General features: G+C 37.0%; 1 protein-coding gene across 3 annotated transcripts in view; it reads left to right on the top strand.

Moving 5' to 3' along the window:
- Positions 1 to 16,917, top strand: part of Lrrc4c (leucine rich repeat containing 4C) — a 1,309,582-nt gene that overhangs the window by 164,814 nt on the left and 1,127,851 nt on the right. The gene's annotated exons all lie outside the window — the stretch shown is intronic.

Genomic DNA, 16,917 nt, shown 5'->3' on the forward strand with positions numbered 1-16,917 from the left:
GTACTTTTGCTCTGACTCTTATCTAGTATCTTCCTCAATGATAGACATTTAGAAATAAGCCACTAGTGATCTCCTCACTAGAGGCTATAAATTCACATCTTCATTCAATTCTGATTCATGTGTAAAGACAAACATATGTAATCACTAAGAAAATGAATAGATGTGGGATGATAGTATAGGATAAAATATAAGGTATAGGACCATTGCATTGGATTTACCTGCTAGGCATTAGACTGGATACTTATATTTCACTAAACAATCTCATTATTTTCCTAGAGTTCCCTTGCATTTATTCAGTGTAAGTTTTAGTAGGATAATCTGTCATTTGTGCTAAAGAATATCACCTTACAAAATATATGAAGCCTAATGTTTTATTGGAATGGTCAGAATCCAAATAACCTGCTTTCAGACTCACTGTAACAGATTTTATTTGTCCAACTATTGATCACTTCTCTGTGCTATTTTCAAGTAGAGTGGAATATACAGGATGTAACGTGTGAGCTCCTATTATAAAAGAGTGCTGAGGACATTGAGGTTTGTAATAAATTATGATTAAGAATTGATTTTCAACATACACATCTTCAAATTCCTTTCCTAGGTAATGTAGGTGCACATCAAGAACTGAATTGAATGTTTCCTGTTTTGTTGAGTCAATGATTGTAATGATGAGTAAAGTCTTAATTCAGAAAATGTCGCTGTGTGTATAAAGGGCTGAAAAAGACAGCAGAGGCTGTCCCAGAGCAGAGGCTGAGGAATGAATCTTTTAAAGTGGTTAATGAAGTATGTTGTCAGGAAAGTTGTTGATAATTAGCAGTGTATGTAACAGGATGACCTTCAACGAACTTGTCTTCTCACACGTCCCTGTGACCAACAACATAGAGGAAAAGTGAAGAGTGCATGTGGCAGTCACATGTTTTGGTAGGAAACACATAAATATTATAACAATGTCCTGAGCACAGCAAGAGGGAAGCCTTTGGAACCCAGAATGCCCATGGCTTTGATACCTTCATTCCTCATAAAGTACCTTCACAGAACTGTTCCCAAAGCAACAGCAACCTCTTTCTTTTAATATTTATGAAGGTTTTCTTTTTTTTAACCATTACACAGATAATTTGTACATATGCAGTAAACAAGGAAAAAACAGAGAAGAAAAATACTTCTCATTAAAGACATTCATTGTTAATGTTTTGGCAAATTTTCTGCCAGCTTTTATGTGTGCTTTTAATATTAATGGTTGTAATCATCCAACATGTATAATTTTATCAGAGTTCTCACCTACATTTGAGCAAGGTTTGTTTTAGTACAACTGCAATCATTACAGCTAACTTTCTTGGTGGCTACTCTGTTCCATGTAATGTCCTGAGCTTGTTATTAATGATGGCCCAAGATTTGAGCAACCGGAAGGGAGGACGATATACCTCATTTTATTTCACAAGTGAGAAAATTAAAATGTGATGATACAAACTTTCCATGTCCATACATGGCAGTAAATGCTGACACACCACTTAAAACCAACCTATTTCTGGAATGTGTGCTTGCTCACCTTGATATGAGGCTAATGTCATCAAATATTTTCCATAAAGGACTTGATTTTAAGTATCTGAGGATGTGTGCTTCATTAACTGTATTCCAATTCTTCATAGTAGCTCATTGGTTAAGGTTAATTTTATGTGAATGAGGTAAGTATGTGAGTGGGCATTTATGTTTCAATCAAACTTTCTTTCTGGAAATTAAAATTTGTATTCAGTATACATTTAATATGTCCTAAAACAGTATTCTTTTAAAATTATTCTTATATTACATAAAACAAATTTCTTTTTTCTTTATTAAGGAATTATTTATTCATTTTACATACCAACCACAGATGCCTCTCTCATCTCTATTCCCTCTCAGCCCCAGCCTTTGTTCCCCAACCCATCCTCCATCCTCTCCTTGGAAAATGTAAGGCCTTCCATGAAGAGACAGCAATCCCTGGTACATTCTGTTGAGGCAGGTCCAAGCCCCTTCACCCTGCATCAAATCTGTGCAAGGTGTCCCAGCTTAGGTAATGGGCTCCAAAAAGCCTGATCCCACTGCCAGGCACCTTAAACAGACCAAACTACACAACTGTCTTGCTTATGCAGAGGGCCTGGTCTAATCCCATGGAGGCTCCACAGCTGTTGATCTAAAGTTCATGAGTTCTCATTAGCTTGGGGAAATAAATGAAATCTCCTGAGTAAACTGGGAGTGAGAGGGGTAATAAGGGGTCAGGAGTAGGGGATGTGAACATAAGGGATCAGTGGAGTGGAGCTGGAACAGGGGTGGGGTAGGAGAACAATGAAAGAGATATCTTGATAGAGGGGAGACATCATGGGGATAGGGAGAAAACTGGTGCTAGGAAGTTGCCAGGAATCTACAAGGATTACTGCATCTTAGAATACTAGCAATAGTGGAGAGGGTGCCTGAACTGGCTTACCCCAGTAATCAGATCAGTGAATACCCTAATTGTCTTCATAGAGCCTTCATCCAGTAACTGATAGAAGTAGATGCAGAGATCCACAGACAAGCACTAGGATGAGCTCTGGGAGTCCAGTTGAAGAGAAGGAAGAGGGATTCTATGAGCAAGGGGCATCAAGATCATGATGGGGAAAGCAACAGAGACAATCAAAACAGTATTCTTTTAATGCTATCTAAACTATTTAGAAATGAAAAAGATATCATGACTCAAATAGGATGAACTTTATAAACTATGGAGTCCCATTATTAGACTCCTGAATGAATTACTCACAAACCAGAGAATTTTCCAGTGACATATTACCACTACAAGTATATCAAGATAAATTATGCCAGGATTTGAATTTTGTAAACTGAATTTCTATTATTTAAAAAATTCTTGTTATATTCTGAAGTTTGGCCTAACCAGAGGGAATGAATAACTATCTAATCCTTAAATTTTACTAGAAAACAACTATATACTAAAAATGTATCAAATATTTTCCAGTTTCTATTGATCAAATAGCCAAATTCATTTATGTAAAATAATTAGAAACAAAGTAATGTAACCTTTAAAATATAAGAGGCTCATATTTAGGTTGAATTAAGCAAGTTTGTCTAGTCTGGTTTTTTTCTCTTTTGCTTTATAATGTTTAAAAATTACTTAACAATTTTTCTAAAATATCTACTTGCCTTCTCAGAATGCCTTGTCTGTTTATGTCCAAAAATTATGAAAACAATGAAGAAAGAAAAAAAAAATTACAGTTAATTTCATGTTTTCAGATTTGGGTGGTATCACATGTTTTCTTCTTTTTAGCTCTGGTAGAAATATGAAAGAAGCCAGTTTTGTGGGTAAATATTTCCTTCCTTGGGTCTTAGTGTTGTTAAAGATTTCAATTTTAATTATGTATATATATATGTGAGTGGTATGTGCCAATGTGTCAGGTAGGAAGCCAGAAAGTTCCAGATCCCCTGGCTCTGCAGTTAGAGGCTTTTGTGGGTCACTTGGTGTTGGTGGTAGGGCCTGAACTTCAGCCATCATCTTTCTAGCCCTAGATGTATCTTGAAACCCAGGCAAAATGAAGACAGACTTGATCATCTCTCACTTGGACACTAGTGGGCTAAGCTGTTTGCTTGTTTGGCTCCACTGGAGGCTGAGGTTCAGAGTTTGAAGTCTTCAGCCCAATTCTTTTTGAAATTACAAATATATAAGTGCTCAACATTTTACCCTAAATGAATTATCTTAGTCTCCTGGATACAGTTACTAAATGTAAAGAGCTGTGAAGGCCAAGTGACCCATGCAAACCAGGTGATAGTACCATGAAAGACACACAATGCCTTAATAAATGTTGTCTTTGCCTCCACTGAGGTTCTGAGTAATAGGAATTACTGACTGCATTGATGCAAAGTCTGGTTCTTCCCCTTCAAATCTGCTTCTGCAGAAATAATAACAATGAAACAGGAATATTTCAATTAAGACTTACTTAAAGGAGTATTTTAACACAGAAGGGATTTTTCTCCTAATGCTTCTGATTTCTCAGCAATAAATTAGTGAGTTAAAGTCACTGGATGGATTGCCTTCTTTATCTAACTGTAGGTTTCCAGATGAGAACTTCAAAATAACATATTTTCCACATTTCAAACCACATTTAAAATCTCATTCCAGTGGGTAAACTATTTTACACAATTAAAAAAATCCCAAGAGGCTGCACTCTTGTCCTGTGTCCTTGTCGAACATGACTTTCCCAAGCGTGCTTCCTTCTCTTAGGTCCATGCATATAGTGAAGCCAGTCTATCTTGCTGTGAGCTCCGCTATCTTCCTACCTACAGACCCATTAGGCTTCTGAAGAGACAGCACCCAAGTTTTCTGAGATGGAATAAATCAGCTCATAAATCCCTTCTTTGTCTTGTAATGTATACTGAGGATATTTCCATTTTAATATTTAAACCCCATTGATTGAATATTCTCCTTGTATGTTCAGCTCTGAGTATGGCGGCAACAACCTAAAGTTCATTGGATTGACTTAATGTGACTTTCCAGTAATTGAATACAGCCCTTCACAGTTTTAGTTGCTTTTCCTTTGGCTCTGATAAAATACTCTAGGAGAATCAGCTTAAGGAAAGAGCATTATTTGGCTTACAGTCCAGAGGCATAGAATCTGTGGAGCTGAAGAAGCCATAGCAGCACTCAGAAAAATCACTGGTGGCTAGAGCAGGAGGCAGGCAGTCCACCTTGTATCAACATTTTTGAAGCAGAGAGTGAACAAGAAGTAAGGTAATGCTGTAAAAGCCTCAGGGAATGATCTTTGTGACCCACATCCTCCAAAGAGTCTTCACTTCCTGAATGCCCTATAGCTTTCCTGAACAGTACCACCAGCTGGGCATCAAGAGTTGAAGCATATGGGTCTAAAAAAGCATTATCTACGTTGTATTTAAAGCAGATCAACTCGGAAACACTAGACATACACATTGGTAACCAGTTCGTCTTCGGGGCAGACTCTGCTATGTAAGGACTTGAGGTCTACCAGCTTAAGCCAGAGTCGGAAAACCTGCTCACAGATTCTGCTGGGAAACTGTTCCCTGACATAATCATACCATTCTTTTTTTTTTTTTTCATTAAGTAGCAAGCCAAGTGTATCGTTTTGAAACTCATCTCCAGCGCTATTTGACGTTCTGCCCATTTCCAACGGAAGACTGAGCACCGTGAAGTCTATTTCCAGAGCTGCCATGAATATTTATACGTTGCCTGCATCTTTACAAATTAGAGAGCAGTAAGATGAATGAGAGTAGTGAATCAGAGAAGACACACAGTGTGATGCGGGCTGAAATTTACTATCTCATTTCTATTTAAAACCTGATGACTCAGAGAAGGAGGCAGTCCACATCCATTTCAGTAAACCCCTTAATGCTTTCCAGCATGGCATTTTGGATTTTAGCACTACTGGGGGTGACTTCATTTATTCTCAGAATGGATATTTTTCTGCATATATGTCTCTCTGTATGTAAATGTGTATGACAAAATATGTATTTAAGTGAGCTTATTTTGGAATAAAATGGAAAGAAATAAATTTACTAGGCTAATTGTTCGTTATTTTCTGCAAGCCTCATGATAGCGATGTACCTACGACCTCTAATGAATAATTCTTAAGTCTGACAAAAATGCTATTTATTTCTAAATTGATTTTTAATGTCTTCAGTTTGCATTTTCTCCACTTAGTTAGCTTTCCAACAATTATGCATTAGATTTCCCTGTCTTTCCATCTTTCCTATGTTCAAGATCAAAATAGATTTTTATAGGAGGCAAGTGTCAAAATTTATTGTTGTGATATTATAGCTTGACACCCTTGTACTACAAGGGCATGGTGAGGACAATACTATGCATAATTTAATCTTAGTCTTTGATTATCTGGCAAATGTGGAACAATTTAAAATCTGCATAATATAGTACAGTAAAAGTAAAAACATTCCCAAATGTTTTTCAGTGCTTTTATCAGAAAAGCAGTGGTGAAGCTGAAATATACAGAGTGGTTGAGCATGATCTGAAATAGAAAATCACAGAAGATATTATTATTTTAGGAGTTTTGGTTAGACATACAAACCCAGAAGATAAACACAGAGTCACAAATTAGACTTATAGGTGAGTACATTATTTTTTTGCACGGTAATGGTAGAAAAATCTGTTTTTTTTTTTTTTTTTTCATGATTGTTATTTGTTTTCCCAGGTCTATCAGTGTGGTGCCTCCATAGTCTAATGATTAAGGGCTCACCTGATACCTGCCTGTATCATATAGCTTTGCCTCACATATGTTATGCAATTAGACTTCCATAATGCGAATGTTGAACCTCTCCATTTCTTCAATAATTATCATTCTATTTAGCATGCATTCATTCAGGAATTAAATAGTGTGTTCATGTTCGACATGAACTCTACAAAAGGCATAGAGTTAAGTTACCACTTGGTTTGTTGGAGCTTATTATCTGCTTAGTAATAAATGAAATGGAAACAGTGTAAAATAGTCCCTGAAAGCTTTGATGAGTGCTATGCTACTTATGTGTCAGAAATTATAACAGAAAGAAACCCAGAAATGAACCTGAATCATAGAAGTTCAGGGCAAATGTATTAATTATGTGAGGCCAGTGTGTTCAAGTTCAATTTTTTTTTAAATAAAAAATATGCAAGGCTGTTTGGATCAGAGTGGAAGAAAGGATGGGAAATGACATTATTTTGGACAATGATATTTTGCACATCAAAGAACTCTTTTCCTTCCTACAGGGATAGTGCACTCATTTTATGTTAGTAATTAAAGATATTTATCCCAGTTTTGCTATCCAAACAGCCATCTGGTCATTAAAGCACTGAGCCAAGTTGCCCTGTGGCTGGGGGGGAAATGACACAGGTCCAGTTCTGTGCAAGTGGAAGCTAAAGTTAACATTATGGTTCAAGGAATTTGTTAAGGACACAGTCTCAGGGGAAGGGGACTGAGGTAGGCCAATGTAGCAGGGAAAAGGGAATTATGCAGAAGAATGGGCTCAGCCAGTATCTAGCTTTAGGCTTACCCATTGGAAGTCCCAGGACTTCACCACCACAGTATTGGAAACAAAACAGTTACTCCCCCATCTGTCCAGATTTTCAGTGTCTGTTTGCATTTCCTGTGCCTGTTGCCTTTTTGAAAAATTCTTTTTCAAAACCAATAATAGAAAAGAACAGAGTTGCAATGACTTTTTGTTATTTCCACTCACCATAGGTTGTGTGGAGAGCCTGAGTAGAAGACCAACAGTCTCCCCTCCAAAAATAATTTCTATTGTCTCATAGGAGCCTTGCATGGCATCTAAAGAGAACCACGAAGTATGTATCTAACCAGAATCTAGATGCATGGAATCTTTTTTATGAATATTTTGTCTGAGTGAGCATGAATTGTCAACGTGACCTAGCTTATAATTATCTGAAAAGAGAGCAATTGAAAAATTGTCTATCAGGTTGGTCTGTGGGCATGTCTGTGGGGGATTTTCTTCATTGGAATTTAATACAGGAAAGCCCAGCCTATTGTGGGCATGGCCCTGCCCTGTATCAGTGGTCATGGCCCTGCCCTAACCCAGTGGTTGTGGGCAGTTAAAGAAAGCCAGCTAATCATGAGCCTGAAAGCCAGCTAGAGGGGATTTAACAAGCAGCATTCCTCTGTTGTTCCTGAGTCTATGTTCCTGCCTTGAGTTCCAGTCCTGAATTATCTTCATGATGGATCTGGAAGTAGAAGATGAATAAACCCTTTCTTCCTCTAAGCTGTGTTTGATCAGAGTGTTTTGCCACAGTAACTGAAGAAAACTAGAGTATTCTCTTCCAGGATCTGTCACGTCGCAGTAGTGTTTAAAGCAAAGAGTTGAAAGTTCATATTAACTTAAAAAAGATCAACTATAGGAGACACTAGTAGTCAAATTTCTAGTTCTCTGATGACAATTCCCAGAATTTCAGATGGAAGAGGAAACATTGTGTATCAGTTCTTGGAACTGTCTAGCATTGGTTTTCTCTATGGGTATTTGACTCTACCCTGAATCACATTCATGAATCAGCTTTTGGCCTTTCCCTTAGGTCTGTTATAATTAATATACTGTTGATGAGCTGACATTGTATATAAGTCAAACTGATAGTGGAGATCACTGGTATTAGACCCTCATGGAACTATCTAGGAAATTATTTCCCTTGCTTTTTCTAGCTCCAAAGCCTACATGCATTTAACAGCTTGTGTCATCACATCCTTCTGATGCTTACTACTTCAATGTTTATTATCAATGAGTATTATCCAAAGTAATCTTCCACTGTAAGATACTTATTATTTATTGTGTGTACACATTCATTTATATGTGCAAGTGTATCATGCATGCATGTTCACATGCATATGAGTAAGAAGATGAGTTGATGTCAAGTATCTTCCTCACATTCTTTTTGAGGTAGTTTCTCTAACTGAAATTGGATTTTAATTTAGCTATAATTTTAAACCCTTGGATCCCACTGTCTTTGCTGCCTTGCCAGTAGTGGCTTAAAGTTGTAGGTACCCTCATATTGGTACATGGGATGCAACTCCCACTCTCATGCTTGTTCAGTCAGTGCTCATCAACCAAGCCATTTTCCTGGTCCTCAAAGTTCTTAATTTAATAATATCTGCATAATATTTATTTTTGCCATACAGTTTAGCATACATATTCACAAGCTGTAGGTATTTAGATTTGGATATAGTTTGTGAATAGGAATATTATATCTGCCTACCCTATTGTTTAATATAGATATGCCTGTCTTTAGGAACATCCATGAATGTAACTCTGCAATTATAGATTCTGATATCTGACAACCAGTAAGTATGGATCAATCATTTATTTGGGAATTAAGCAACCATTTTGAGATTAAGCAACATTCAAAGTGACATGAAGGAAAGCAAAAGATTTTGAATTGAATGACATAATAAAAATGCATTTTAAACAAGGACCCATGCCAGCAGTTTGTGGAAGAAACACGATTACATGCACTTGGCCTGACACTTAAAAGGCCATCCTGAATGGATGTTTGTAGGAGAGCAAGGTCTCTTGGGAATATTTGGACATCCTGAGGTACTGGGTCATCTTCCTTTCCATCTGTATAGGTGAAAGGGCATAGGCATGGGAAGACTCACACTCTTCGTGCTAATCAGGCTAATTTGTTTTTGGAACCATGGTGAATTTTGTAATTAATAAAGTTGGTCTTAGTCTTCACTGTAACCTCAGTTAGAGTTAAATTTGTGCACCATCTGTATTGTACAAAGAGTTTTGTGTTTCTTCATCTATTTAGATATCAAGGCTGCCTTTGCTTTGTTTTTCTACTCTTTCAGCTCCTCACTTTGGAAATAGTATCTTATTCTATGGTGCAATAACCTTTGCTTACAATTCCACACAGAAGTTTTCAAAAAACTTATTCTGTCACTTCCCAAAAAGGGACAACTACCTTTAATAACTCAGTGTGAAGATATACATATTTTCCCTATCAATATATGCATTTATGGAGAAAATGGTGCTACACATGGTTTTTGCTAATATTTTATAATGGTTTATTTTCACACTTTATGGTGAAAATCTTTGTGAAGCAATTGCTTGCAATATTATTACTTCTGATTTTACAACAGCAATTTTATCAAGTGTAATGACACACCTGGAAGTATAATTTCCATCTTTTACTGGAACAAACAATATGGCCTCAGCATCATTGGGCTCCTTACACAACACATTAAGTCTCACTTTGGGATAAATTTCTAATGGTAGAACTCTAGGGTCAAATGCCATTTTAATTTGTATGGTCATCATACAATTTGTATGTCAATAAGTTTCTGAGAAAGCAGAGTAATTAATTTAAAAACAATACATTAAAATTGCCCCTGTTTTTTATCATCTGTTTGCCAAATCTCAGTGATGTTGTACAGCTAGCAATTTTTCACAGACTATAATTTGGAGATTTCTATGTGTAGATTGTTGAAGAGTAGAAAATAGCTCCATTTAGGTTATTGGTCCTTCCTGTTGCTCAGTCATTGACGCTACAAATTTAGACTATCATTCTTTCTCATACTTTGCATCTTGTCCTTCATCAAACCTTCCCAATCTGACTGCCCGTCCCCTCAACCATAAGGATGCTCCCATTGTCTAGGTCTTCATCACTGGACCATAGATAGAGATGGCCTTGCAGGCCTTTATATGTGGCCCTTGACCCTGTTTAGTTCCTTAAAATGCAGAAATTTCATATGAACATTTGAAATAACAGCTTATCATGACCTTCCATAATTGAAAACCTACCCATGAGTTTCAGAATATAAAGACTTCCTATATCGTTCATACTCTAAGCTTGGCTACTACTACAGTCTCCTTGCTCTGTTCTCTCCACTTACTCCTCTCCAGCATTCTATTCCCTTGTTGTTTTCCTGCATGTTAAGCCCATCACCATGTCAAAAGATTTATATAACTATAACCATGCATTATTGGTCTTTCATAGATGGTATTTTTCATCAGCACAATGCTTTCCAGAGTCATAAATATTGTCACTAATTGTTATTTCCTTCTTTCCTTTCAGTCTGAAAAACTATAGTGGACTTTCTTTTGGGCAACCAACCAGCTCCTAAATAAAGACATGGAGACTTAATACTAATTATGAATGCTGAGCCTCATCTTATGCTTGTCCCACTAGCTCTTATAACTTATTTTAGCCCATTTCTCTTCATGTATGTGTTGCCTCGGGGCTTTTTTATCTTTCCTTCATTCTGTGTATCCTACTTCCCTGCTTACTCTGTGTCTGTTTGTCTGGAAGCTACTTGGCTGGCTAGCCCTGTGACATATCCCTGGCTTTCTCTCTTGTTCTCTCCTTCTCTCTTCTCAAGCCTAAATTCTTCCTCCTAATTATTCTCTGTGCCTGCCAGCCTTGCCTATCCCTCTCCTGCCTAGCTATTGGCATTTTAGCTTATTAGATCAATCAGGTGCTTTAGGCAGACAAAAAATACATCTTTACATTATTAAACAAATGCATCATAAACAAGTGAAACACACCTTTACATAGTTAAAATAATATTCTGCAACAAAAATAAATGTAACACCACATTACATAGTTAAAGTAATATTCCACCATAGAAAACACTACATTTTATGCAAATAATGCATTTTTCTTTTATTATTCATGTATCCACAGACATACAGGTTTTTTCTATGACTTGAGTACTATGGGTAGTGCTTTAGTGAGCACAGGAGTCAAGGCATTTCATCTGAGGGTTATATATTCAGAATTGATATTACTAGATCATATGGTATTTATGTATTTAATGTTTGAAGTATATATAACACATCTATATGTATATATACATATATAACTTTGTATTTATGAAATGCTTATTTAACAACAGCTGCACCATTCTGTCTTTTTCACCACTGGTACAGAAAGGTTCCAGTTTTTCTACATCATTGCCAGCATTTGCAATGTTTTATATTTTTTTAGTACCCTCTAGAATTAGGCTTTATAATTACAAATGTATGATGTATTCAGGTCATGGAAATATGACTTCAACCAGTAGGTAATCATAGGAAGTTATTTGTGAATATTTGTTGAATGTTTATGTGTTGTATACATGTGAATATATTCATGTGTGTTTGTATATATGTGTCTGTATGTACATGTGTGTGTGTGTGTGTCTGTCTGTCTGAACCAATATCACACTCTTAATGAGAACCAGGTAGGTATACATTATTAATTTGACTGAAGTTACACTTGGGAACTGAACACTTTGGCTTCTACTTGTGGGTTTTTAATGATGACTTAGGAAACACATAGCCCATAAGTCATCAATTGTACTATGACAGTACAAAAATCAGGTAGGATGGCAGAAAAGTCAATTGAGGGTATCTTTTTTTTCTGCTTTAAATATCAAAATTAAGAAAATAATCCATTTTTCTTAAAATAATGAATCATTTAATTTTTAAAGACTATTACTTAAACTTTGAACATACTCCATATATATACTACAGTATGTGCATATGTCTTTCTGTGTCTCTGTCCCTGTCACTCTTCTGTTTCTGTCTTTCTCTCTGTCTCTGTCTCTGTCTCTCTGTCTCTCTGTCTCTGTCTCTCTGTCTCTCTCTGTCTCTCTCTCTCTCTCTGTCTCTCTCTCTCTCTCTCTCTGTGTGTGTGTGTGTGTGTGTGTGTGTGTGTTAGACAGAGAGACACACAGAGAGAGATTAGATGGCAGGTTTTTACAAAGGCTTTGCAAGTGTATTGTAATCTGATGTTTTAGGAGGTGATAGCTTTCAAACTACAGGTTACAGAGTTAATGAAATACCTCATTCCATTTCTCACAAATGTATTATTCTTCACTGTGTTTGTTCAAATTTTTTGTGTTTGAGGTACCTGAAAATTTCACTGCAAGTTTCAAGGAGATCAGAATCTTGCTCAGAAAATGCTAAACGTAGCCCAGGATGATTTTGTACAGCAGCCAGAGGAGGTCTACATCACTTCTTAGCCACCCACAATGCTAATTAAATTTACCCATGTGAAAAGTGAACACCCACCCCAGGTATTTTGAGCCAGCTTGTTGAAATACTGGTTGAATCCTTCTGTATCCTTGTATTTTCCCATCTCAAATCCATAGGAACTCACGGAATTACCACAGGAGCAAAGAGAACCAATTTTCGTTTGGAAACACCACAGAGGATTCATAAAGAGAGGGAGAGTTTTAATCCCCAGCTTGCTTCCTATGCTAGTTTTGATGTTGCCCACTGACGCTTTTTTCCTTCACATTTTCCTCTGTTAAATAACTTGTTCCCTGGAGGCAAGTAGATCTAGACTAAGTGAAAGCCCCACATTTCTCGTTGTATGACTCCAAGAACATCATTTGAACTGTCTGTACATAAACGATAGGGTCCACCAGGTTTAGAGCACACATTAAATGTTACAATGCATAACGGACATGCTGTGGAAGTTAAAATTTATCATTAAGTCTTTTCTCTCTGTTTTCTGCTACACAGTGGGTGATATTATTCTTTCACTTAGCAAACTGAAATTTTATCAGGGATCCACAGTGCTGTAGAGGAGAAATAAATGATAATAAGGAACCCAATCCCTGTTCTATGGCACTTCAGTTCTAAGTAAATATTAAATGAGGTAAGTTTAGATCATGATACATTCTTAAAGTATGTAGCACAGTTCTAGACTGAATAATTTTGAGGAGAAGACACCCGTCTAGGAAGTATGATCAAAGATAGCTTAATAGTATATAGGACATTTGAACTAAAGCTGTAAGTGTTAGAGTCAGTTCATGAAAATCAAGAATTAGCTGCGGGGAATTTTGGAAGATAGTAGTTGGAGAAGTGAAAGGACTCTCACTATTTGTTCTTTGTGGAACAGAAATAAGGAAGAAGAAAAGACTGTGAGCAAGGAAGTTGGAGTGGGAAATGATGACTGAGTGTGTGGACTTGGAGCTATGATAGAGATAATTCTGCTTGGTATGGTCTGTACTGGAAAGCTCCTTGGGTGGTTTGAACAGGAAGGTGATATGAAGTATTTGTGGCCCCAAGAATGATATAGGTGTGCTATTTTGGACCTGCTTAGATGTTGTCATAGCAAGTGCAAAGAAACTAATGTACTAAAAGGAAAGGCTGAACATATCTCTGACAGCTATGAAGAGGGGGGGGGGGAACACAGAAGTCAGGGCTGCCTTTAAGCCACACTGGAAAGGCACTTTTATTTGGCAAGAATTTTGATTTCTCATAGTTTAACTGAAAATGTCTTATGTGGTGGGAAAACCCCTTGAGGCACAGGCCCTAAGAACCAATGCTTCCTTCAAAGGTCCCATGCTTACCTCTATGCTCCATTAACAAGGGTTATACACCAAAGCCATATTTCACACTTTCGTGATCAATTTATTTCTCATTCTCCCTTATAAGTGCTTACATTATAATATTACCAGCAGGAATTGGTTATGAAAATCCTGAAGTAGGGCACCTTCTTTAATATAACAAATAATTTTTATTACCTGCAAAATTGCCTGGGACAAGAAATAATTAACAATGTAATATGGGGAGAGTGACATTCTGTGCTTACTGGGAAAGAATGAAGTTTTTGGATGGGACAATTGCTTGCCTTTGTCATTTGCCAGGTGGTGATAGAACACCAGCATGTATTGAGTTTCTAATATAAATGGCTCCCTATGTGATCCCTCTCTGTATCTCTCACTTCTAATGATTGCAGTTCTTGGAGGATAGATATTAATAAATCTGTTTTAAAGAATACACTGTGGAGATTCAGAGAGATCCAGTCAACCACTCACCAAATGTTTAGTATTATATTAATATAGGTTTACATCTTCAGTCATCCAGTTACTTCTACCTGAACCAAACATTCCTTCCTTCCACCTTGGACTTATCACAACTGCCAAAATGATTTGCCCACAGACTTTTTGATGGGCTTAGGGCTTATGTTTTGTGTTTAGATTGTAAAGCCAATACTGAGTCTGAGAGACTGATGCTGGAGACATACAACAGCCTCTAAGTACTTAGGTCAGGAATATCATGCAGCAGAACAGCACTCTAGTGGAGAAAATGTCACTGCTTTCCTCCCTTCTTGATTGAATTTTGTCTCAGGAGAATTAGCACACACATAGAGCACCTTCCATGGGCCTAAGAGAGACAGGACTTGATAACTGAGTATGTCATCTTCTTTCTTTCAGTTCTCTCCTTTCTAGCCACACTGCCTTCTCCTGGGCTGTCCAGAGCTGACATTCAAACCTGAGTACAATCATTAAATACTGATTAGACTGCTACTTTGCTGTCCCTCGACTTTTAATAAACCCTTCCTTCTCTCTCAGTGTATTACTCCTGAACTCCCAGACGCTGCTGTTCCCCTCATCCTTTTTGTGTCCAGGACTTGAATTCACAGAATGGGTGTGTCTGGGCTATTTTCAAGAAAGATGAGCTAATAGGTAGAAATAGGCAAAGAACCTTGTGTAATGAGTGTATTCAGTTCTTTGGGGTAAATCTTCTTCCTCCAAGATATCTCCGATTCCGAATTCCATGAGTTACCCTACTATAGAAGCCTGCCTTATTAATCTAACTTCCAAAGATGTTTCATTAGGATTAAAGGAAGTAAATTTATGATTTACACATTGACCATGATTAACTAGATCCAGGCCACACTAAACAGAGAGAAGAGAAAGAACTGTCATATTATGAATTAGGTATGATTATTAGAATATGTGTATTGGCATATATTGGATGCAATATTTGTAAACCAAAATTACTTATTACTAATGACAAGGAGGGGAAACATATAATGTGAGACAAAGACCAAGTTTTTAAATGTACTGATATGTAGTGAAAATTATATAAACTAATGTGAAAATTTCTAAAGTAGATAGATATAACAGGAAAGCTACATTCATAATATCACAACAATATGGTTGCCTATATATACCAGAACAATGACAACATCAATAGATATGCTAACACACAAGCAGAAATCTCATAGGCCCCCACTCCTAGGAAAAGAACTACAGGCAACAGATGACATCTCAGAGAGCAGAAATTTGTCTTCCCTGTTTTGAGCCACCTAACAGTAATCATTTACACACAAGCAACAGTAGATGGGCTCAGGAGGTTGTATTGATAAATTTATGCATATATGTAACAATAATGACCAAAAAAGGGCGCCGTGGATTTGAGAGGTGATGGAAGATGTTGGAGGAATGGTATATGAGAAAGGTTGAAAGGAGGAAAGGGAATTGGGAAATATTTGTAATTATATTTTGATTAAACATAGATAACATAAATCATTGGAAAAACAACAAATAGGAACTATTTGAAGACAAAGATAGATGATAAATAGATGATTAATAAATAAATATGTGATTGATAGCTAGCTAGATAGTAGATGATAGACAGACAGACAGATGACAGATTCAGAGGCTTAGAACCTAATCTTCTAATTTGTTTGGGTCAGTAATCCAGGTTTGGTGTAGCTGAATCCTTACTCATGGCCTCTCACAATGTCACAATCAGGACTGGGGTCTCACCTAAGGTATAACTGGGGTATGAGTTACTTCTGCGTAGTAAGAAAATAAATGCACATTGTGAAGAAGATTGAGGGTGAGACTTCAAAGCATAGTAGGCCCCAGCAAATGTGGGGACTTTTAAGATAATTTGCTTTCAACTTTGCTTTGAATGGGATCCATACCCAAACCAAAGGCATTTGGTTTAGTGCAGTTTAACAAAGCATAGGTTGATGGAATGGTGCTAAGTATGAAGATAAGCACATCTGCATGGTCCCATGGAAAGTGCAAGCTCTGAGGCTCTTTACAAGAAGTACCAGCTACAAGCAGTACTGGGAGTGTCCTATGGACACAGATTGCCCTGCATGTGGTCGCACACACCTGAAATTGCAGCCACTTTGAAGGCTGAGGCAGACGGAAATCAAGTACAAGATTATCCTGAATTAAAAAGCAAGTTCAAGACGAGTTTGGCTAATTTATTGAGAGCATACCTCACAATTTAACAAAAAGACCATGGATGTTAATTCAATGATAGAAACTCATCTAGCATAGTGGGAATCTGGGATTTGTCTGGAATACTATAAGCAAACAACCACAACCAACAATAACAAATCCAGAACAGGGCTGGGCGGAGGTGGTGCATGCCTTTAATTTCAGCACTCCACTTGGGAGGCAGAGCCAGGCAGATATCTATGAGATCGAGGCCAGCCTGGTCTACAGTGTGAGATCCAGAATAGGCACCAAAACTACAAAGAGAAGCCATGTCTCTAAAAACAAACAAACAACAAACAGAATAAAAACATACAAACAAAATCACAAATTTTGGCAAGCAATATCTATGATTTATTTTACTACGACTTCTCTTACTAATGCTAGTAATTTAAACTCTGAATAGTTAGTTATATTATTTGTA

The sequence above is a fragment of the Onychomys torridus genome, chromosome 4 (genome assembly GCF_903995425.1).
Source record: "Onychomys torridus chromosome 4, mOncTor1.1, whole genome shotgun sequence".
Taxonomy (NCBI): domain Eukaryota; kingdom Metazoa; phylum Chordata; class Mammalia; order Rodentia; family Cricetidae; genus Onychomys; species Onychomys torridus.